The sequence below is a fragment of the Rousettus aegyptiacus genome, unplaced genomic scaffold (assembly GCF_014176215.1).
Source record: "Rousettus aegyptiacus isolate mRouAeg1 unplaced genomic scaffold, mRouAeg1.p scaffold_m13_p_8, whole genome shotgun sequence".
NCBI lineage: Eukaryota > Metazoa > Chordata > Mammalia > Chiroptera > Pteropodidae > Rousettus > Rousettus aegyptiacus.
This window is the reverse complement of record NW_023416311.1, coordinates 93063923-93087346: the sequence shown is the minus strand read 5'-3', so window position 1 is coordinate 93087346 and position 23424 is coordinate 93063923. Positions and strand designations below refer to the sequence as shown.

Sequence of the window (23424 nt, the reverse complement as noted above, 5' to 3'; positions counted from 1 at the left end):
GAACTTGGCTGGTCATCCTGTTATTAATTTTTAAAAAAGTGACTGTTTTATTAAATAAACCATTTCATGTTGAGTGCATCCAAGCAGTGGGAAAAGAGATTGTTGATCCCTTTACCTACCTTTAAATCATGAAGCTTTGCCTCAAAAGTCAAATATAAATGATTTTAAACATCACATGGCCTTCCAAAAATATTCTTCCTTCAAATTTGAGGACCAATACTTCTTAAAATTTTAACTTTAGACTTTTTTTATATCCAGCCTTTCTAATCATTCATGATCTACTAACAAGCTTTTAAAAGTACAGGGGATACTACTCTTTAAAAAGGATGGTTGTTTTGTGTAAATATAAGAATCATTCCATAGTCTACTAACCTTAACTACACAGGTTCAAGTTCCAACTCCTTCACTTTGGCAATTATATACATTTTTCTTTATCTATAAAATTAGAATAATAATATCTACTTCTTAGAGATTAAATATGAGATAAAATAAGGCAAAGTATAAAGACTTACAACACTGCTTGACTCTTTATTGGTGGTTATCGAATGTTAGATTTTGTTGTAGGTCATAGGAATAGTAGTTGTGATTTACTGTTTAAAAAATTAGTATGGAACCACAAAAAAACCCAAATAGCCAAAGCAATTCTGAGAAAAAAGAATAAAACTAGAGGTATCACACTTCCTGATTTTGAACTATATTATAAAGCTATAGTAATCAAAATAGTTTGGTACTCTTATACAAACAGGCAAATAGACCAGTGGAACAGAATCAATAGCCCAGAAATAAACTGTTCTATATGATCAACTAATGTTTGACAAGGGAGCCAAGAATATTCAATGAAGAAAAGACGATCTAATAAAAAAGAAAATTGGATACTGACATGCAAAAGAGTGAAACTAGACCCTTATCTTATATTACTTACAAAAAATTAATTTGAAATTGATTAAAGACTTAAATGTAAGACCTAAAACTGTAAAATTCCTAGAATAAAACATAGGGAAAAAATTCCTTGACATTGTCCTTAGCAATGATATTTTGGATATGATACCTAAAGCACAAGCAACAAAAGCAAAAATCCACAAATGGGACTATATCAAACTAACAAGCTCTGCACAGCTTAAGAAAAAATCAATAAAATGAAAAGGTAACTCTATGGAAAAGGAGAAATATTTGTGAACCATCTATCTGATAAGGGGTTAATATCCAAAATATGTCAGAACTTATACAACTTAATAGGTTCTGGAATTTTCTTTCTTTCTTTCTTTCTTTCTTTCTTTCTTTCTTTCTTTCTTTCTTTCATTAAGCTTATTGGGGTAACATTGGTTAGTATAATTATATAATTTTCAGATGTACATTAAAATTTGACATCACTATATTCTATTGTGTGATATATTCTATTGTGTGATTACCACTCAAAGTCCAGTTTCCTTCAGCTACTATATATTTGATCCCCTTTACCCACATCACCCTCCCCTACCCCCTATATTTGACCCCCTTGACCCCATCGACCTCCCCTCTCCTCCCCACTCCCTACCCTCTGGCATCTGGAGTTTTCTTAAAGGGAGACACCAGCATTGTCAGCAGGAGTAAGTTGCCTTGGCAACTTGGAGCAACAGTTGTCAGTTTCAGGACTTCTGCACCCAGAACTAGGCCAAGCTGCACACCCTTCCCCGATACCACTGATAGGTGTGTGGAGTCAGGTGGTTTGCAGAGTTATTTGAAGAATTATTGTTTAAAGAGTTGGAAGAACCCAAAACAAGGCAGCCGAAATAACATGAGAGGGAAACTGCCCCAATGTGAGCCTTCTGCCCTCTGAGGTTGTTTGGCTACCACCTCTGTCCACATCCACAGGGAAGCAACATCCTGATGAAACACTCTCAGAAGGTTGCCAACATCCAAACATCGTCTCCAAGGTGGCCGGAGATGAGCTCAGTGAGACCCACCTGAGGGGCAGCAGGCTCTTCAGAACACTGTGCAGATGTGCCAACGACAACCCTCATTCCTCTTTCTTTTGCAGCTGCTTCATTAACCACTTTTTTAGTGAATTCAGCTGTGTGCATGGCACGTCTTAATGAACTTCAAATGAGTTTTATAAACCAGTAGAAATAAGAAATCTCTGCCTAAGCCTTTTGCCTGTAGCAATTAGAAAATGTCCACTGAGCTGCCTGTGTGACCCACAGAATCTAAACACTTGATCCTTTTCTTCCTCCCGGGTTTACCCAGGTGATTTTGAACCTCTGCAGAGCTGCTTCATCGGGGGGTGGTCAGACCCACAAGTACTCCACAAAGGGAATTCGGCATGTTTGTAAAGTTGGATAGAAAAAAAATTACAACGTTATTTTTACTAACCTCCAGTGGAGAGTTAGCATTTCCTTCCATTATAAAGGTTGGCGACAAGCCACAGTACTTATAGAAGCCCCTACAACTTTTTTTACCAGTAAAAAACAAAGACATTTTGATATCAAGTGACAGTCATTGCAGATAATTGGATACTCACATGCAAAAGAATAAAACTAGACCCTTATCTCATACCACTCACACAAAGTTAATTTGAAATTGATTCAAGACGTAAATATAAGAGCTGAAATCATAAAACTCCTAGAAGAAAACATAGAGGAAAAAACCCTAAAAATTACTAACATCACTAACTCTAAAATAAGATAATTAACAGACCCGCCCCTAGATCTTGTTTACTGCATTAGCAAAAAAGCACGTATAGTATTACATCACAAACATAACTGTGGTATACTTTGTACTACTGTGAATTTTATTTTATGCATTTAAAAACATTATTCTGAGAACCCCTGGCAGCCTGGGGAATTCTGAGGATTCCCCAGGCTGCCAGGGGTTCCACAGCACAAAGTCGAGGATCCCATAGCAAGACCTCCTGGTGAGGCCTCGTTCCTGGTTCTTCTCCCCATCGATAGCACACCTTTCTTCTCTCATTCTCATGTGCTACTCATTTCTTTCCTTCTCTTAGGTGCCCCGACATCTTCTCCATCCTCAGGTACGACCTTGAGCTCCAATTCTAATAACTCTTCCTAAAATATAAACCAAAGTATAGGCATTGCTTAATAAGTCTGTAAAATACGGCCCCTCATCGGGTTGCGGAAACATCAGTTTGGAATTTTAAAGTACGAAAAATGCCTTCTAAGTGCAAAGGAATGAAGCTACGCTGGCGGAATCGCAGGCAGTGGGATCATCCGAGGGCAGTGGCCAGCCACTCCACGTGCCCTGTGGTCAGGCCCCCGCGGGGCTGAGAACCTGTGTCTGCTTCAGCCAGCCACAGAGCCCTTCGGCCAGTCGCACTTCTTAATTGCCACACAGATGTACCATCCTGGGTTTAAGCACTTGTGGGAGGCCTTTCAATTAACTTTCCCTGGACCACTGATTTTGTAAATGATAACTTACCAGATGAAAAAAGTTAATGCACCAAAATGTATTGCCTTGATGGTCAACCGAGTGACTGACTCATCAAAAAGGTGTCACTGGCTCATAGGGCTGTAATTCTTTTAAGAGGCTCCTTGGCGTTAAAACTTAAGTTCTTAGAACTTGCTTTTATTTTCTTCTTTTTTCCTCCTCTCTCTCTTCCCCCTACACCTTTCACTGGCTCTCTCTAAGGTTGTGACTTAGGGAGTTTCTTGAAAGAGTTGCCTTCATTGGGGTTTGTTCTCTGTTTCATAAAAGAAATGAGTTTTCAGGGGAGGTCTAAGCCTGGACTTTGTGGGTTGGTGAACAGGAACAACTTGACTAAAAGCCCAGGGATATTAAATGCAACGCAAGTAATTATGTGCTCTGGGGGCTTCGAGGCGATACGTCTGGAAGTACTTAGGGCCAGAGACCAGCCCCCTAAACTGTTCTGAGGGTGAGGCCTGGCGTCGAGGGATCATTATGCGCCCCCACGCGGTGCTGCCTTTCACAGAAGTGAGCCATTGCCTGAAGAGCGAACAGCTCTAACTTTTTCACTTTACATTTTAATTACAGAACAGGACCTGTAGGGACAGACAGACACTGCTGGTCAGAGACTATAAATTGTTGTGTGCTTGTGTGAAGGGTGGAAAGAATGTTAATCAGAGTGTAGGAATCAGGCCCTACCCCCTTCTCTGTCCCCATACCCAGGGAGGCCTCTGCGAGCCTCAGCCTCATTTATTAAAAAAAAAAAAATAGAGCATAGCCACATTACTACGAAGCAACGAAAAAATAATGGAGGTGAAAAAGAAAATACCTGGAAAAGTAGAATTTTTCTGCTCAAATGGCTTATATTTCTATTATATTTTGAAAGTACATTCTTCATATTTGGCAAACTCATTCTAAAAGCCAGTGGTCTCCAGGATTTTTTAACGATGCACCTACAGCAGTAAAAGTTTTCAGGCACACAAACAAATTATGGAACACAACCCTCTCCTCAGTGTGGAATGAAAGCGTTCAGTGAAATTTACCCTGACTTTTAGATTCCAGCCAATAGAATCCAAACTTTAAAGTAAGTCAGAGCCAGATAATTTTAAAACCTAATCAGGATTATGTACTTGGTCTAACTGGTAATAGGGAGCCATTGTATATCCTTGAGCAAGGGAGTGGCATGAAGTACCAGTTAGGAGAGTAAAATTGGCAGGAGTTTCTTGAAGGGACAAGAAACTACAGTCAGCATGGTTAAATAGTGACTCCAAGTGTCCAGCTACAAGCTTCCCCTTCCTTGCCTGAGAGTTGGGCCAGCCAAGATAAACTTGTGAAGTAGATGAATATTTTTACGTCTTACCCATTCATTTCCTAGCCTCTGAGCCTCAGAATATCAAGCACTCTCACGCTATCCGAAGACTTTCAATATGGCACCCATCTACATGGGTCCTACAACATAAAAGCGTCCCACCTTCAAATTTGCTCTCTAGCGCCCCCACCTCCTACCTCGGGACTCCCGTTCTCCAGGAGCAGCTCATCCCAGGAAGACAAAATGAGATCCATCCCCTTGCTTTTATCCTAGTACTGATGGGGACCTTGTACTGCTCCCAGAGAACTTGTATACTACTTTCAAAAGAGAATCCAAGTTCATGCAAATGGATTTGTCATCAATGACTCTCATGATGCGTGGTCCCAGACAGTCACAGTGGGGTGTATTCTCGGCAGGCAGCCTGGCCAAGAACTTCCTCCACAAGATGCTGCCCCTGAGCTCATCTTTCATGTTATAGCTTCTTCCCTTCCTTTCCCAGAATTTCTGGCTTCTCTGACAGCTCACGTATTCAGAGTAGGGGCAGCCTGTAACTTTGAGAAAGCGGATGCCTCATTTGCCATAATGGAAGCTGGGCTTCTCTGGGAGAGGCAGTCCTGGCCTGGGAAAGGTTAGTATGGGCCCTGGTGGCTTACATCACAGCCTCAGAAAGGGAAAAGGGCAAAAGGAGAGGACAGCACCGGGGCGTCAATCTCTCCAGGCCAGGAAAATCCTTGCCACCATCTAGGACATTTTCCTCATTAGGAAGATGAGGCCCTTTCTGCTGTACTATTCAGAAATCAAATTCTTAAGGTAAACTAGCTAGGCACAATCTCTAGGTCATTGCAGGTCACCTCCCATAACAGTTACAGGTAAAATTGGCCAATTAAGTTGTCACCTTTAAGTAGTTATCTCAAGGGGCCATTGATCAATCAATCAGTTAACAGATTTTGAGTCTCTCCACTACTGACTAGTGGATCTCACCAAAAAAAGAATGAAAAGCTCAGTGTCCAGCCCGTCAGGCATTCGCGGTCCTTTTGGAGCAAGAGAATCAGGGATGAAGAAGTACTTATCTAAAGGCAAATGCCTTTAGATAATGAGTCCTGAGTCTAAGAGGGATCAGGTGTCAGGACACAAAGAATCAGGTGGATAAAAATCAGGTTGATCTGAAAAGTCCTCGTGAAGGACAAGGTCTCAGGCTGGAGCCCGCCTCCTTTTCTTTCTGTCTACCAGTGGGCAGCCTGAGATATGGAGGAGGAGTGGGGAGTGAGGGGCAGGCTCAGGGCCGGCCATCACAGAATTATGTTCTGCTCAAAGCCACTTCAACGTGCAGGTCACCCCCACGACTCCCTTTTCCATAAGAGCCTCTGGGGATCCCCCATTCCCATGCTCGCTGTGAGCCGCATCTGGCCCTGCCTGAGGCCTCTGGGCCCCTGTGGAGCTGCAGGAGCTCAGGTTCACCCCTGTGCATTATGGAGTTTCGAAGTTTCTCTGTCATGACACTTTGTCCCCCCCATGGCTGGTGCTGTGGTGGAGGATTTTTACTGGGCCCGTAAATTATGTTTATAATCGTCCTTGTTTGTTTTGAAAACATCGGCGTTATCAGCAGGATCCAGGAAAAGTTCCATTTCACTCTTCAAGCAGGCCGATTTTTGGCCTGGCAGCTAATAAAGCAGAACCTCTTCGTGAAAGAGAAAAAGAGCCAAAAAGCAATGGCTTTTCCAAAAAGGTTCATGTACTTCAGAAAGGAAAATTGTGTCAAGAGGTAGACGTCCACCTATAGACAGAACAGAGGCCAAAGGCAGGAGGCCCCTTCATGGATCCCACAAGGCCCTGCCCTCAGAAAATCCCATGCTTGGTTAATGCATGCTGTCGCCATCTTGAAATTCTTAATAAGTTTGGAAGGAGGGGCTCTGTGTTTTCATTTTGCACTGAACCCTACAAATTATATGACTAGTTCTGTCTGGATGGTCTATTTTCTGAGAAGTTCTTCTTTGTGTTCTCAGAGGATGAGGAGGCAGTCCAGAGGAGAAAATGCCCACCTCAGATGTAAAGCCACAAGCCAAAGACCACCTGGGACAGATCAAGCTCCAGGCTCACCCCGAGATTCCATTTAGAATGGGCTGGACCACCTCCAGGAGAGCAAATCTGTCTTAAAACGAAAGTCCTTGTTTGGCTTGGGGTCGCCATGCTGAGTCCAGACACTCTCCAGGCCATAGCTTAAATGACATTGAACCCTTCAGTCATAGGAGTCTCCTTAGAGGACCAGAATTAGGGTGGGCTGAGGAGCTGTGCTCATTTCCTGCAGCTGCTAAAACAACTTACCACAAACTGGGGTACTTAAAACAACACAGATTTATTCTCCTGTAGTTCTGGATACCAGACATCTGAACTCAGTCTTATAGGGCTAAAATCAAGGTGTCTGAAGGCAAGAAGCAGATCCTTGCCTCTCTCAACTTCCGGTGACTGCCTGTAATCCTTAGCTCATCATGTGGCTTCAATACGCCCACCTCTGTCTCTATGATCACACTGGATCCCTCTCTTCTGTACTAAATCTCCCTCTGTCTTATAAGGGCACTTATGATTACATTTAGGGCCCACCGGGATGATCCGCATAATCCTTCTATCTCAAGATCCTTAATTTAGTCTACTTTGCAAAGTCCCTTTTGCCATATAAGGTAGCATCCACAAATTCCAGGGAATTCAACATGGCTGTCTTTGGGGGACATTATTCAGGCTACCACAAGGGCTGTTGTAAAAGTTGGAGCTCTGCAGAGAGACCCAGGGTCTTTATGCTGCTGCCTAGGCTGCCCTGGCCCTTCTCTCCCCAGAGCTCCCCGCTCTGGGCCTGAATTGCAGAGGGCCCTGGCAGCCACCACCCCCCCACCCCTCCTCCGAGACGTAGGGCCCCAGGACCTGTTCCGTGCCCAGCTGGTTAATAGGATAAATAATTTTGAACCAAGATGTCGATCACCTCTAATGATAGCACACATAATCTTAATACTTAGTTTGATCCCCCCAAAAATGAATTAATAAGATCATTTCAGGCCCTGGAGAGACCCATGAGGAGGAGACTTTAGGTTAGGCCTTGTTTACCAATAACCAGGGCCTGGTCACCTGAACCAAATAAAGAATGCAGAGGGCTGGCCTAGAATAAGCCCTGTAGGGATGAATCTGTCTCTGGTCTCAAAACTTAACTGAGGATAGAACAAAGCAGGTGGGAAAATGAGGGCAGGTGGTGAATTATCCCCAAGCTGCCTGCTCGGCGCTCTCTGACTCTGGACAGTTCGCACGACACAGAAAATGGCCTCAAACTTTTCACCAGCAATAAAAATACCCAGACAATATTAGTCCCCTGGAAATGGGCCTGGCACTCCCAGTGCAATTTGGCATAAATCAGATGGTGTACGAGCCAGCCCTGAGCTCCTGTGAGGTATGTGGAGTTTCCCTCTGTGTCCTTCCTGTCCCCTAACAGCCCTTCCCAAGCCCCACTCTGCCCACTCAACCCCCCAAGCATATGACCTCCAGTGCCAATGCCATCCCCATCTTTAGGGTCTTATTACAAAGGGTTCAAGAAACCGTGGAGGAAAATTAACAAATTAAAAAAAAAAATGACTAAGCATACGAAGTGCCAAATGAGTGATGCACCTGGTTTGTATCAGGGTTCATAGGCAAAGAGTTTTATAAAGGAGATGGTACTAGGATTTGGCCTTGAAAGGTAAGGCAGACTTAGGCAAATATGATTGCCATAGTCTGGTTCTGAAAGGACAGGCCTACACCAAGGTGATGGCAATTAAAGGGCAATGACAACAGAGTTAATATGGCCAAAAGAGAGTGATCCGACTACCCACCCACCCCCAAACGTGTTCGCCTGGCCCTCCCCTCCAAATAATGGTGCCGCTATCCCCAAACCCACTCTCAATTCTTCTCTCCCTCTCGATTTTTTTCTGATTCTTGATTCTTTTCTCTTCACTCAGACCCCCAAAGTTTAATACCATCAACTCCATTTTCAAAATGTCTCGTGAATCAGATCATTTCTAATATTCTCCACTGCTACCCTGTACTTCAAGCCACCGTCTCTTGTCTGAATTACTGAAAAAGCCTCATGACTAGTGTCCCTATGAGCATTCTTGCCTCATTATGACCCGTTCTCCATGCAGCTGCCTAAAGCAGAGCAAGCCACTTCTCTGCTTAGAGCCCCCGGCGGCTTCCCTCAGTGTATGAATTCAATCGAAACTCCTCGCCAGGGCCAACAGGCACCCCCTGACCTGCCCCAGCCTTGCTAGTTGACTTCGTGGTACACCAAACCGTCCCACGGATGACACAACCCTACCCCAGAATGGCACCGAGCGCACTCACTTCCGTCAGGCGTCTGCTACGTGCCAAGTGTTCTAAGTACTTTATGTGTATGAAATGATCGAAGTCCTCCAACATGGCCCTGTGAGTTAAATCCTGTATGCTGGTTATGTTACTGACTGGGACACAGGGAACTGACATAAGCGGCAGACGCGGGGTGAGACCCTGGGCTCCGTCATGCTTTACCCTTCCCCATGTTCTGCTATCAGTTGAGATAGTAATTCAGATCAAGTATTAAGAGAGGAAAGGAGGCATCCAAAACAAAAAAATGCAAAGGAAAGGGCTTGCAGAAATGACCAACTCGACGAGTTAAAGTCCCTTCCTAACTGCCCTCCCCCGCCTCAAGGACTCTCCAGCTGATGTGTTTTCCCCCATAGCTACCTCCCCCACCTCAAGGACTCTCTAGCTCACATCCGTTGATTCATGGCTTGCCAACCAACCAATGTCCTTCCATATCTCTGTAGTTATGCAGGAATAACAAGACCGTATAAAACTGCTTGTTATGTTACAATCGAGGCTCAGTCTTTGGATAGGAATCCGCCGAGAAGGTGCTGGCGTTAATAAGTGTTGCTTCCTACTTATAGCCTCAATGTCCCATCTCTCTGTTCGAGAATCCTATAACAGGGCTGATGACGCCAAGGTGGCAAGACAAATGACCTGGAGGACGAGTGGTCTGATAATTCCTCCCCCTTGCAGGCCCCCACCCGAAGCTCCCCCTCCCATCCTGAGTCATGAGGCACACGTGAAACCTCAGACCAAGGAATCACACGCCCCTTGCGTGGACACTGCAAAGCTATATAAGCTGTAAGAAATCTGACCAAAGCGAGCTTGTGCATGGAGTTGTTAACCCCACGCGCCCCACCAGCCAATAAATTCTTCTTCTTCTAACAAAGGTGTCTGAGCATCCGATTTCCACCATCAGATGTGGCTTCCTGCAGCAGTATAAAACATAGAAAGCTGCTCAGGACGTACTATGAAGTGAGAAACATAAAACTTCCATGCATGTATGCACGAGCACATACCCACCTTTTAAAAAATGGTGTATTTTTATACATGTGTAGAATATGGTGTAAAAGGATACTAACAAAACATTAATATTAAATGAGAGAATGGGTGCTTTCTGTTGTAGTTTTCCTTGAATTTTTACATGTATTTTTTTTTTAAGTTTCTGCAATAACCTGGAATAGATCTTTACTCAAATTTCACCTTCTTGGTGAGGCCTCCATGGGACCCTAACACCTACCCTCACTCCCTCACCCCTCCCATTCTGGCTTTATCTTTCTCCATGGCACTCATCACCATCCAATGCACTGTACATTTCACTTGATTATTTTAGTGATTTTTCTGTCTGTCCTCTAGAACATGAACTCCACGAGGGCGGATTATTGTTTGCTTTGTTCATTCCTATATTCTGAGAACCTAGAACAGATAACTCATAGTAAGCAGCCAATTTGTGAATGAAGGAAAGAAATAGTTGAACAGAAAGAAAAACCATGTCGTTTTTATAAGTATACATTACAGGTAACCTCTTCCTGAAGTAGATCCAGACAGGAAACCGGCACTCTGATAGATGGCTATGTGGTTCAGGTGGTCCTGCTGGTTTGAGAAAAAGTGTTTGCTGTCCCAGGGTCCTGCCCCCCAGGGATGTATTACTGCCAGAGAGCATCCAGCCATTTGCCTGGTGGCCTAACGTGTTACCTGCTCTTCTTGTTCTTTGCTCTTTAGAGAAGCCCACAGCCCGTGGAAATGTCACTCGCAGCCACCTTCACGTAGCTCTGCTCACCGCCATTGGTGGATGTGGTACGGCTCTCTTCCTGGAGGTGCAACAGCCTGGTCTAGGCGCTGTAAACAAAGCCAGGTGCTAACTGTTTCCTGCCCAGGAGATACATTCCAAGACTCAGCTCGAACACGAGCCCATGCCTGACGTACAAACCATGTACCTCCTTCGAGAAACATGGGAGAAAAATGCAGTCCCCATAGCAACTGCATTCAAGGGTCCAAGAACTGAAATTTTCCTTCTTATGTAATACCTCGAGTTTTCTGACCACGTCAAGTTAACACTCAGTTTGATCTTAAAACCAACTGGGGGAAAAGATTACTTTCGAATCTCCTAGAAAAATGGTGTTGCTGTTGTGTACATGAGTGTTTTTAATTTGGATTTTTAAAAAGTGTTAAAATATTATTACAAAAACATTCCAGAAAATTCATCAAGCATAACCTCGCCATCACTGTACTATAGTTCTTGTTTTCCAAAGTCTCCTTCCACTCCTCGCTCGCCTGTGTACACATTTTCTTGCCGTTATAGTCAGATTTCATGCACGGGTTTGCGTTTAAATTTCTTTCTTTACAAAGGAATATTTTTAAAATCTTTGTAAGGCTATTTATTAATGACCGTATTATATTCTTTAACAGATAAGGGTGAGAAAGGACAGGAGAGAGTCCCTAAAACGTAGAACAGCCGTACATTGCTGCCACTGTCCCATCCTGTGCTCACCAACTGCTGTAGCTCCGAGGTTCTCAAACCTTTGGTTTTGTGACCTATCCACACTTTTAAAAATAATTGAGGATCTCGAAGAGCTATTGTTTGTGTGAGCGGTATGTATAAATATTGAACCGAAAGAGAAAGCATGTCATTTTTATAAGCATACATTACAGGTAACCTCTTCCTGAAGTAGATCCAGACAGGACACCAGCAGTCAGATAGATGGCCGTGGCTCAGACATTCATGCCAGTCTGAGAAAATGTAGAAATAAAAACTATTAAATTAAAAAAAAATACCTACTTATATTAATTATTATAAATAATTCTATCATTATCATAAGTATCAGATTTTTATGAAAACATAACTATACTTTCAAAAGCAAAGGGAAATTTAGTGGCAAACTGAATTGTTATTCATTTTTGCAAATTTCTTTTAAAGTCTGGCTTACTAAAAGACATCTGGATTCTCATAACTGCTGCACTCAATCCGTCGTAATATGTTGTTTTGGTTTGAAGTATATTAAGAAAATCCAGCCTCATACAGATGTGTAATTAGGAAAGGGAGGAGTACTTTAACAGCCTTTTCAAATAATTGTAAATGTTCTGTGTTACTACCCAGAACTTGAAAAATGAGAGTTTATTAAAAGTTAGTTGTAGTGTGGAATCTGAACTAATATCAACAAAATTTTAATATCTGTTACATTAAGATCTATTTGTCTATCTTGCACTTGGAATGGATCTTTCATTCACGTATGATTTTGAAACATTTGTCATTTCCAAGATATTGATTCAGTGAGTTACACAGGGATTCCTAATGTTGACATATTTTATTAAAAGTATTTTAAAAGTCACATTTGTTCATATCACCACTGAGCTCATCAGAGAAGTCTTTAGGTATTGGGAGGCTCTCGGGCTCGTAACTAGAACACAAGTTCTCCACAAATCCATTTTTTGTTTAAAAACCTTAATTTTATTACTAGCAACATATGATAGTTGCAGAACATGTTGCAAAACAGGACTGGCGAGGAACCAAGTGGCACTTGAAGAGTTGGAGACCTCAGGTTTATTACTCTGGCGGTCCCAGAAGAGCTAACACTCTGAAGATCTGGGCCCCGAGCTCAGAAGTAACCTTACTTTTATAGGGCCATTGATTCCTGTCAGGGTCCACACTAGTACATAGTCCTTCCCCTGCTTTTCTCTGTAACCCAGGGAACTACATTCCCCAGACCTCTGGCTTCCAAGTGGATTCAGCTAGTAAGGAACCTGACGAATACTGGATGGTAGAGAGCAGGGACTTGCTGATGTATATCCTTTGCTTTCAGTGGTGGCCCCGTGGTTCCAGCTTCTACCGGGTGACTGGCCTCTGAGCTTTAATAACGTGACCCCTACCCTTTTGCTTCGTGCCGTGCTGATCTTTCAGTCACCTCACCACTGAATCTGGGGGCTCATCTCTTCTGTTACACGCATAACCAGTTCCCTTCATTAAATTTCCTTTGTTTCAAATACTCGAAAGAGTTCCGTTGTCCTGTTTGACCCCTGATTGATACACTCTCTAAGCCTCAGTTTCCTCTTTTATTTCCTCTTTCACCATGGACCTGAGTTCTTCACTGGGCTATCTATGCCATAAAGCCAACCGGACACCTAATCTTCTCTTGTCTTGGTGCCAGGCTCTGTCTCAGCCCAAATAAGCATGGTGTTCAAGCTAACATCCCACAGGAGGCCAACATCTCCCTTCTCCCTCAAGCTGGTAAAGACTGGGTAGTTGTTTCATGTTCCTATTGTGAAATGGAATGCACAAACAGGGGATGTGATTCATGTCTGTAGACACATAGTAATCCTGACAGCTAATCAGGAAATGCCTTTTTATGTCTGGTCTTGTAAAGCCTCTTCACAAGTTTGATAGAGGCTAGATGGGAGCAATTATTTTAAAGTGAGCACTTGCTATCTCTCCAAGGACTGACGCCATACACCCACTGTCATCGAGCGCTGAGAAAACTCCACATCCCCCCTCCTCTTCCTCTGCCCCTCTTCCTCTCTCACCCCCACTTCCCACACCCACCCCCCAACACGCACACACAAATTCTTTAGAAGAAAGGTCACACAACAGGAGGCATAGTTTAGACTGAAGTATTTTGTTTGTTTTCAAGGCAGAATAACAGTTTTCCTTAATTTCTATGCATAGAGAACAAGGCCCATGAGAACAAATAAATTTAGCTCTTATGCAGAACTCGATAAATGAGGAAGAGGGAGACAGGTAAGAAGAGTCATCTATAAATCAAGCGCATCGAACAAGTTGACATGTGGCTTCACCAAAAGGAAATGAAAACCAACCACTGATCAAAGAAGCAAAGTTTAATTTATTTAATTACATTAATTAATTTATTTATCTTGCAGGGAGGCGCCTAAATTTACAAAATGGGTTAGATGTCAAGGAAGTACAAGATCTTCACGGAAATATGGTGGAGTTCACAATGTACTGGTGGCAAAAGTTATTGGAAACAATTGCTTGGACATCGTAACAAAAATGGAAGTGTGTATTTAAATGAACTGAGGCCAAGGGAACAGTGAGTATGAAACTTTTTTAGGGTCAAAGGAGATCAGGACTTTTGCTCAATGAATAAATAGCCTTTGACTAGTTGATTCATAGGGATGTATTTTGAATTCCTCGAGGTGACAAACTGGACTGGTTTAGATTTCTCCTTTGGATTAGCAGGAACCCCTTGAATAACATCCCTCATAGGAAAGAGAGGTGGGGACCCTCCTTCTGCATATTCCAATACTCCTGAGCACCTCCACCCCGAAGTCACACACAGCTCAGGACAGACAGAAGGGACCGCTAAGTTGAGAGACATTTATTCAAAGCTTTCTCTAAGTTATCAGAAAGGGAGACTTTTTAAAAACTAGATATTTTCTCTCCCAGGAAAAAAAAAAAAAGATAATTTTTTTCTCTCTGTTTAGAAGGGCCATTTTTCGTTTCCTTCTGGGAAAGCTTCCATTCAAGTTGTTGAAGTGAACTGGATTTACAAGTGACTCTTCTCCCTGTCTGCTCCCCGCCCCCACTTCTGAGCATGACAGAGACAAACGGAGTCTTCCTTGTCCCTTGTCTCATCTGCCCTGACTCTCTACTCACCAGGTCTGCCCAGTTCTTCTTTGAAGGGTGGCTCCAACTTTCTCTCTCTCGTCTCCCCCACTCGGTCCCTTTCTCGACTCCTGAAGTCTAGGCCTTCCTAACATTCTTCTCTCCTTTGTCACTGCTCCTCCACAATTGCTGCGAGTGTTAAGGCTAAATTCCTCTTCATGGCTCTTAAGGGCTTCCTCATTCTTCCCCGACCTCCTCATTGTCTGCGTCTCCCTGCTCCTTCCTCCTCTAGCTGTGTTTTCTCTTCCACCGGCTGGGCTTGTTTCTGTCTTCCTTCTCTTTCTCTATTTATTTTTCCCCTCCCTGGCCTTCCTTACCTCTCACTGCAGAGCACACCTCCCACCACAGCCCAGCTCCTCCATCACTGCTCCTCAAACTCCTTTTTCTCGAAGCTCCTGCAACATGCAGAGTTTGTGGTGCTCAGTTTAGCACCTCATTCGACACACTAATGTATTGTTTTCAAACTGCTTCCTAATAAGTTGTGTGAATCTTGTCTTCCACCAATATGATAAGCTTTTCAAGGACAGAAAGCCTCTTTCCTCTGCTTACATGTATTTTGTGACTGTAGAAAAAATCTAGATGAGAATGCGTGATTCAAGTTGAATCTGTTGACGTCATTATGTGGTGGAAAGCCTTTGGAGCCAGAGAGACTAATAATCTCACCGCTACCACCTCCTCACTGAGTAAGTGAAACCTCTGAGTCTCAGTTTCCTCACCTGTAAAATGGAAACACTAATACTTGGCAGAGTTGCTCTGCGTATTAAATATCACAAAATATGTAAAGCTTCTTACACACTGTTTGGCCCATAATTAGATTCACAATAGATGGTAGCAATTTCTATTATTATTAGATCCTGGAAGAGGTAAGTGTCAAGATTCAATTCTGGCAGTGAGTGGGACTCACCATAGGAGACGCTTGATCCTCAATTCCTAATCAATGGGGGGAGAGCAAGCAAGTGCAGGGTTACTATCTGCTCAGCCCAGACGTGGTTGACTTGCGTTAACTGTCCAAAGGATGTTTACTGTATGAGGTGAGAAGGAAAGGCTGTCCAGATGAGACCACATACCAGAGGCTCGCTTCCTGAGCCTAACTCAAAAGCCCCTTGCCTCAGAGATAATGCAGGGCCAGTGGTATAAGTCAACATTGCCACGTGAGAGCAAGCCTCAGGGATGAGAGGCAGACATTTGACCTTGGCAAAGAGATTTTTCCAAGCAACAGGAGCCAGGCGGGCACTGGACATAGAAGGAATGGCTCCATCGATCCTGCAGCAACCTGGATGCCAAAGGCCACAGAGAAATATGAGGGATGTAACAATAGTACTGGGTTATATAGTGCTTACTACATGCCTGCACTGCATTAAAAATTTATATGTAGTAACTTATTTAACCCTCACGACAGTCTTCTGAAGCAGCTACTAATATTGCCTGGATGGTGTCTGTCTACCCCTCTGGGTCCGTTCTCTGCCCTCTGCACTCTGCTCTGTACCCGGGAGATGGCTTTTGGGCGGGCCTCTGCTGGCTCCTTCACTCTCTGGATTCCGGTTAGGTTCAGCCCAGCAAGGGGCACCGACATCCAGGAATGGGAATAAGAGCATAGGGCTGAGTGATGGCTGTGGTGGTGTCCTCTACTGAAACTCACAGCTGCTGTCACACAGCTCTTTCCTACGGGCAAATCCATGCTTACTCTCCCTTCCGATAACGCCCCATGGCCTAAGGGCAGTACTGGCTCCCTGAGGTTGCTAGCTCTGGGGTGCTTTCACTGACCCTGGTTGGTTTCCCATCTTGGTAAGTATTGTCTTTGTTAAATGCTTCTCAATTTGAGAATATCTCTCTTTCTTGCCAGGACCCTGACTAATATAATTATTGTCCTTTTATAGATGATGGCACTGAATTCCAGAGAAGTTAAGTAATACCAAATAAGTGGTAGAGCTGGGGCTCAAACCAGGCACCCAGGCAACGTGGTCCCAGAGCTGGGCTCCACATTCTACTGCCAGCGTAGTATGTGGAGACAACCAACGCACGACCCAGAGAAAGACCCACGATGGTAGCATTGTGCTGTCATATCCTACTCGGTACTTTCACACCTCCACAGATCAGCCTGGCCGGTTCTCATTACTCCAGGCCAGCAGGCTCAGATTTCAGATGTAGCCACTCACTGGCAATGGCCTTGTTCCCTAAGAAAAGTGCAAATCCCTTCCCAGGCCATTGTCTACTCAGAGTGGTTTTCGGTTACCCCAGTTCAGTCTCCAGATTGGACTGCAGGCCCCAGAAGGAGGTGGACGAAGAACAGAGAACAGAGGGCGGACAGACAGGGAGAATGTCACAGCCTCCCCAGACCTATTGCAAAGAGATCGGGCACGTGACCTCCTCTGAAGATGAGGATAATTCACAAAGACCCCAATCAAGGTTGGAATGTGGAGGAACAAGATTGTCGCTCTGTGCTTGGGCAACATTTAACTTGCTTGGTAGAACGACCAAAGAATATATCCAATTTTGTTTCACATGCCTGCTGTATTTTTGTTTGTTTCTTTGTTTTGTTTTGTTTTGAGAGGTAGAGGGCTTCTCTTTGAGTATCATGCAATCATATTTTCTTAAATGCAAAAAAAATAAATAAAATGTTAAATTGGATGCATTTACTCTTCCTGCGAAAGAAAAAAAGGAGACATTTAAATGAGCGTCCACTAACTCTCCTGCAGAGGTCGATACCAAATGAAGTACGATTCTGTGAAAGATTAACACTGAACATAAGAGCTTGTAAAGTTAGAGTAAATTGATTTTGAGACCTTGAAGACTTTTGGGCCCTTTCCTTTCCTTTGGCATCCTTTATATTTATGGGATAATTCTTTAATTCACATTGGAATTGGTTAAAGGTATGACCTCTGGAGTCAAACTACCTGGACTTGTATTCTGGCTCAACCAGTCTCTGAATTTGGGTTCTCCCAGAACAGGGACCTGAAATAAGGATTTGGGCAGGTGTAGCTTATTTGAGAAATGACACCTGGAAACACCAGTAAGGGAGCGGGGAAGTGATACAGGGAAAGAAGACAAACTATACAGCATGCATTAAGGAGCAGGCTACCTAGGCACATCTGGGCTTCTATTCCACAGACATTCTCTGAGAATCTGAAGAGAACATGCTTCAGAGGCATCCCACCAAAGGGGTGAGGTAGCTGCTATTTATCTACTAAATCTCATTTTTCATTAGCCAAGGGATATCCCCTACTCTCTGGGATTTCTGGTCTGTCCCCCTTGGAAGCCATGCCTGCTTCTGAAGCTAGAGAAGGCTTCAGGCAAGCGCAGGGACTCGCTTGCCTGAATGGGATCAATGAGAGTCAGGAAGATGTGAACGGAAGATTAACAGCATCAACTACATTCCACCCTTTCACCACTTCAATCTACTCATTTATCTGTCCGGTCACTGGGTTTTTAAGGTGGCTGGTCACAATTTCTAAGAAGAAAAAAAAAAGACCCATAATAGGCCTATTATGAGACAAGCCAGAGTCCCCTCTGCTGCCGTTAATCCCGAGGCTCTAATTCTGCTATTCACCTTCTGGCTCTGCTGCTCCCCACCTTGGATTCTGCTGACCCTCAGCCACTCCTTCTGCTGGTCTAGATTGTGTGCTCAGTGGGATGAGCTGCGGCTCATCCCTGAGGGGTCTGAACCCCTGGTTCCCATGTTCTCCTTATCAGGCTGAGGTGGCTTCAACTTCCCATTCACCATATAGAAGCATCAAGAGGGACTCAGGATGCCTCCTGAGTTCCAGACATGCTTTTTCCAGTCCCCACTATGCAGAAGCAAGCCTGCCTCCTGGGGATGACCAGGGTCAATTACCCTCACCAGCATAGTATCTCTTTTCTTTGGCTTTCTGGACCACTGACTCAAGGAGTTTAAAATGATCAAGTAACAGACATAATTTGACTATTGCCTTTTTTAGACGTCCCTCCCAGCACCACCCTCTCACTTCAGGAACCAGGATCTTTAGTCCAGCAGAAGCTAGAACTACCAAAACAGGAAGCACGAACTTCCCAAGAAGGTCTCCAAGAATAATGGCGAGAAGGCCACTTCCTACTTTTATTTCCTGGATCTGTGTGTTTTACCTACCAGGGACATGAGCAGTAGATAATGACTTGATACACAGTCTGCATCTTGAAGACCAGTGTCTCAGCCCCATGGGGAGTCATCCCAGCTGGCATCTTAGCTGAGCCTTCATGAGGCCATTCTGAAAGTCTACCAAGCCAGCAGCTTCCAGACGATGTGGTGTGTGGTGGAATCAGTAGATTCTGTGGTTGTATAACCATTGTCTTGACTTCACCATTAAGTGACTTTTTTGCCTTCAGATGATGTTATGTGGATTCCCATATTGGCAAACCAGACACTCTATGGGTCCTTAAACATGCTGGCAAAGGCATTGTGGGCAGGAAAAGTGAACCCATCCCTAGTCAGCATGAGCCCCTGTCTCCTTCTGAGTGGGAGGGGTCCAATATACACAACTCTCTGCCAAGTGGTGGGTAGACTCCTTCAGGGATGGTACAAAACTGAGAGTTTAGCTTAGCATGCAGCCTTGACAAGGGGATCCCACGCTGCCTTTATCCTTGTCACTCTAAAACCAAAATGTAGACCTAGTTTTCAGCACTCTGCCCTCCAGCCACAGAGGATGTGAGTCTCTTTCAATGCCAGCATCGAGGACTCTTTACTTTCTCATTGTTCACTCACATGAACCTGTTATTTTCTTTTGTCAGAGTGACTACTGCAGTTAATGACAGACAATCAATTCCAAATCGTTGTGGTTTCCATTGCCCCCAAACCTCTTGAGTGCTAGAGCCATAGTACAAGCCAGGGCATGCCTTCCTGTTGTGCTCCACCCAAGTTCTCCACAGGTGAGAGTCTTGGTCAATGAATGCTCCAGCATGCCGGGAGTTTTTGTGGCCTTACTTACGTCCAACAGAGGATCCTCGTCACCTTCTGACCAGGGAGGTATCCGGGCCCAAATCTCATTTGTGTGTATGTTTCCTAGGACCGTTTCCAGTCTTTGGTTTGAGTCTTCAGAAACAGATCCTGAGACAGGAGTTTAAGTGGAAATGTTTTATTTGGGAAACAACAGCAGGAAACCTCAGTTAAAGAGTGGTAGATGGAATGGAAGACAACCAGTAAGTACAATGCGTGTTAAGGAGCGTTTTAACATTGTGGGCAACTGTGACTCATTGCCAATGGGAACCTCTGGAGACCATACAGAGCATGTCCTACTCAAGGGGGAAGGATGCTGGGCCATTTATCCATCAGTTTCATTGGTCGAGGTCTGTCCTCACGGACATTAATTCCTTAGAATGTCCAACTTTCCTTGTGCTTGGGCAAAGCACAATCTTATGGCCTGAGAAAGGCTGCCAGTGGAAAGTCCCAAGAGTTTCCAGTAGGAAGCTGCTGTCATATATGGGAACAATGAGTGCTGAGTCCAGGGTGTGGTCACAATGACCTGTCTGACTTTGGTCAAGTTACTTAACATCCTAGTGTTTCAGTTCCCTTATCTAAGGATAATAATAGTGTCTACCACATAGGGTTATATCCAAGACTAAATGGGATGTGTGTAAAGTGGCACCTGACATAGAAAGCAGTCAGTGAATGATAGCTATTATTGTTGATGATGTTGGTGAATATTCTCCTTTATGATCTACACAAAACTAATGTGGGATTTCATATGATGGAGCCCAAGGAAAAACAACTCTTGGCAGCCATGAGGCTGACTTCCTGTGTAACTAAGGTGACTGGCCTTCCAGGAAAGAAGAGGAGGCAATTATATAAACGAATTATCATTTCTCAAGATGTATGAATTACTAGTGTGGAATGGGTCCCACGGCCTTGATGTCAAATTCCGAGTCTTGCCACTGATCGCTCCTTTCCATCTTCCCATCACACGGCCATGTAGTCATGGTCAAAGCTAAATGACAGATGGAGGTTGGAAGACCTGAGTTCTAATCTCTGCTCTGACATCAACTCATCATCAGACATTGGGTCCCTTTCTCAAACTCTCTGGACTTCAATTCACCCACTCATAAAATATGGATAAAATGTCTTCATCCATTACCTTCCTGATTAAATAAGGTGATATGTGTATATTAAGGATTTTTAAAGTTTAAAATGTTATTTAAAAAGAGTTTATATTAAAAATAATTGTCGGCCCTGACGTTTGGAATCCGGACTTTTGAATACAGCTTTTGGAGAAATGTATCGATAAGAATCACTCTGGTCTCTCGCATCTGGTCTGGCTAATCTCTTGTCTTCCCTCCCAGCTTTAGCCCCCTCCCCTGGACACTCTCCAGACCTCCATCTCCCCGTTCTGGCCACTGACCCTGCTCCTATGTTTGAACCCTGCACTTGGAGTAACATCCTGGAAACATCTTGTGTCACATTCTGATGTTACCTCTCCCTTGAGGCTTCAGCTTTGCTCTCTGATTTGCCCTGAATATAAACTCTCTTCTTGCCTGAATTTTCCCCTCTTTGCCCAGCCTCCCACGCTAGTATGACAACTCTACTGTTATGGATTTTTTTTTATATTAATATAGATCAAAGATATGAAGGAGAGAGTATGATTTTTAACCAGCCCGCTTAAAACACTAAAGTCTAATTTTCAAGTTACAAAAAAAATAATAATTCAGTTTGAAAAAGAGGGTACAGTTCGTAAGTCACAGAGTGGCGGCCACATTTGTCTTCCAGGGCATGGGGGCACACCACACAGAGTTAATCTATACCTCAAGGTAGCTGATTCTTAAATGACAATAAAATCTCATTAACTTGAAACTGATTCTGAATCAGTGAATAAGAGGATCCAGTTCAAAAAGCATGAGACTGGCTCTCCATTAATATTTGGGGATCCAATAATATTTGCTGAATGACAGAATGAAAGTTTCAATATGTAAGTTTTAGTTCGAGCTTCACCGATAATTGTTTACGATATGGTTCTGGATAAAGGACTTAACCCCTAGGCCTCAGAGTTTCTTTATGTATAGAATACAAGCACCTCTGTGGCCCTGTCCAGATCTAAAATTCTCTTCGATGTGACTGGGCTAATGTTTGTTATTGCACCAACATGAAACAGAGGTTTCCTTCAGTTCTCTGATAAAATGTCTCCTTGTCAGAGGAAATTCTCTTGATAATTCTATATTAAATCTCTTTTCCTCCCCATGACTATCCACTTATTCTGTGTGATTTTCCTTCATAGCACTACCATGTATTTCTTCATTATTTGTTCATTGTCTGTCTCCCGTCACCAGAGTTTAAGTACCTTGAGGGTAGGAATTTCATCTATTCTGTCCATAGTGGTATCTTAGCACCTAGAAAGTGACTGGACACATAGGAGGCTCTTGATACATAGCCGCTGAATTAATGCATGATCTAAACAAGCTACATAAATTTGGTAAGGATATGTACCCTATTTAAGAAATCAAACCTTTTAAGTGTTCCTGACACTGTTTCAGAATTACTTATTTCCTCCTAAATTAATGCAGCGAACTGCAAACCACTCCTTAACAACAAGTCCCCACAACCATCTCCCAGGCAGCGCTTTGCAATCCCAGTTCTCATTATTCTTCATCTTGAAGGTAATCCGACTGCACACATTTATAATAGTTAAAATTCAGTTTAATTTTTCAGGCTGGCTTTCTCTGATTTCAATATTCCAAACAAACAAGTTTGGTAGCAGACAGTATATTGCCACACGCCGGGGTTCTGACCTGTTTGAGGACATGGTTTAGAACATAGTGCTGAGGGGTCCTGAGACTTCCTGAGTCTGAGTCCCGGCTCTGTGACTTATCACCTGTAGGATTCAGAGCCAGTTACTTAGCCTCTCTGTCTCTCCATTTCATGGTCTGTAAAATGGGGATAATAATTATTCTGGGTTTGTTTCTTTTTTTTCCTCCCAACCCAGGAGGCTGACCTGTGCAGACATCAGCCCCTGGGCTGTCTTTGGTTAGGCCACATGGAGGTCTTAGGCAGAGCCAAGGACAAAGAGGAAGGGGGGTTGAAGCTTTCATCCTCCACACCCTCCCTTCTTACCAGGTTTTGGGCAGCGGCTGTTTTCCTTGACCATGACTATAGCACTGAACACGTAGTTTGTCTGCCAAGTTTAAAGATGCCGTCCCATTCTGGAGTCCCTGTCCTCTTCCTTTACTCCTTCCAGCTTGGGATGCTGCTCACAGTTTCCTGTTCTTGCTAGTTCCAGATGTATCCATATTCCTTGAAGAGTCTCTTAATCTCATCTCCTCCAAAAGTCGTTCCCTCATTGAAATCTCTTCAGTTAATCCTCCGAGTTGTGGTTTTTGCTTTCTGCCGAATCCTGTCCAAGGCAGCATAAATGCACTGCTGGCATTAAGAGTGACGCATGTAAAGCATCTAGAACATAGCCTGACACATTAAAGCTCTCAGTTCATGAAAATAATGATTGTAAATGCATAAATAGATGAGAAAAAAATTGTATAAGACAGCCTATGTAAAAACACATTGCTCAGAAATGACATATATTCTATCTAGTGGGGGAAAAAACTGGCATTTTGTAGACTTTCATGTATGATCTTGAGCAAGTTAAGAAATTTTCTGGAGAGACTCATGGTTGGTGTGAGAAAGATGTAAGATGACTTATATGACCAAGACAGACACGATGCCTGTAAATTGCAGGTACTCACACAAATAAATGACATGGAGGTTAGGACTAGCTTCACGGGTGTGCAGTCTGTACTTTGAACGGACCCCACACTT

General features: G+C 43.6%; 2 long non-coding RNA genes across 4 annotated transcripts; one reads left to right on the top strand and one right to left on the bottom strand.

The window, feature by feature from the left end:
- Positions 1 to 1589: 1589 nt before the first annotated feature.
- LOC118606792 lies at positions 1590 to 14768 on the bottom strand. Its single transcript, XR_004952628.1, has 4 exons — positions 14670 to 14768; positions 11707 to 11791; positions 10757 to 10900; positions 1590 to 3041 (listed from the first exon to the last, which is right to left on the bottom strand). It is a non-coding gene; the product is annotated as an uncharacterized LOC118606792 (long non-coding RNA).
- Positions 13389 to 17306, top strand: LOC118606790. 3 transcript variants are annotated; one of them, XR_004952627.1, is made up of 3 exons: positions 13389 to 13793; positions 13934 to 14103; positions 15247 to 17306. It is a non-coding gene; the product is annotated as an uncharacterized LOC118606790 (long non-coding RNA). The 3 variants fall into 3 exon arrangements; XR_004952626.1 differs by having other exon boundaries at positions 13934 to 15361; positions 16556 to 17306; XR_004952625.1 differs by having other exon boundaries at positions 13934 to 17306.
- The last annotated feature ends 6118 nt before the right edge of the window (positions 17307 to 23424 follow it).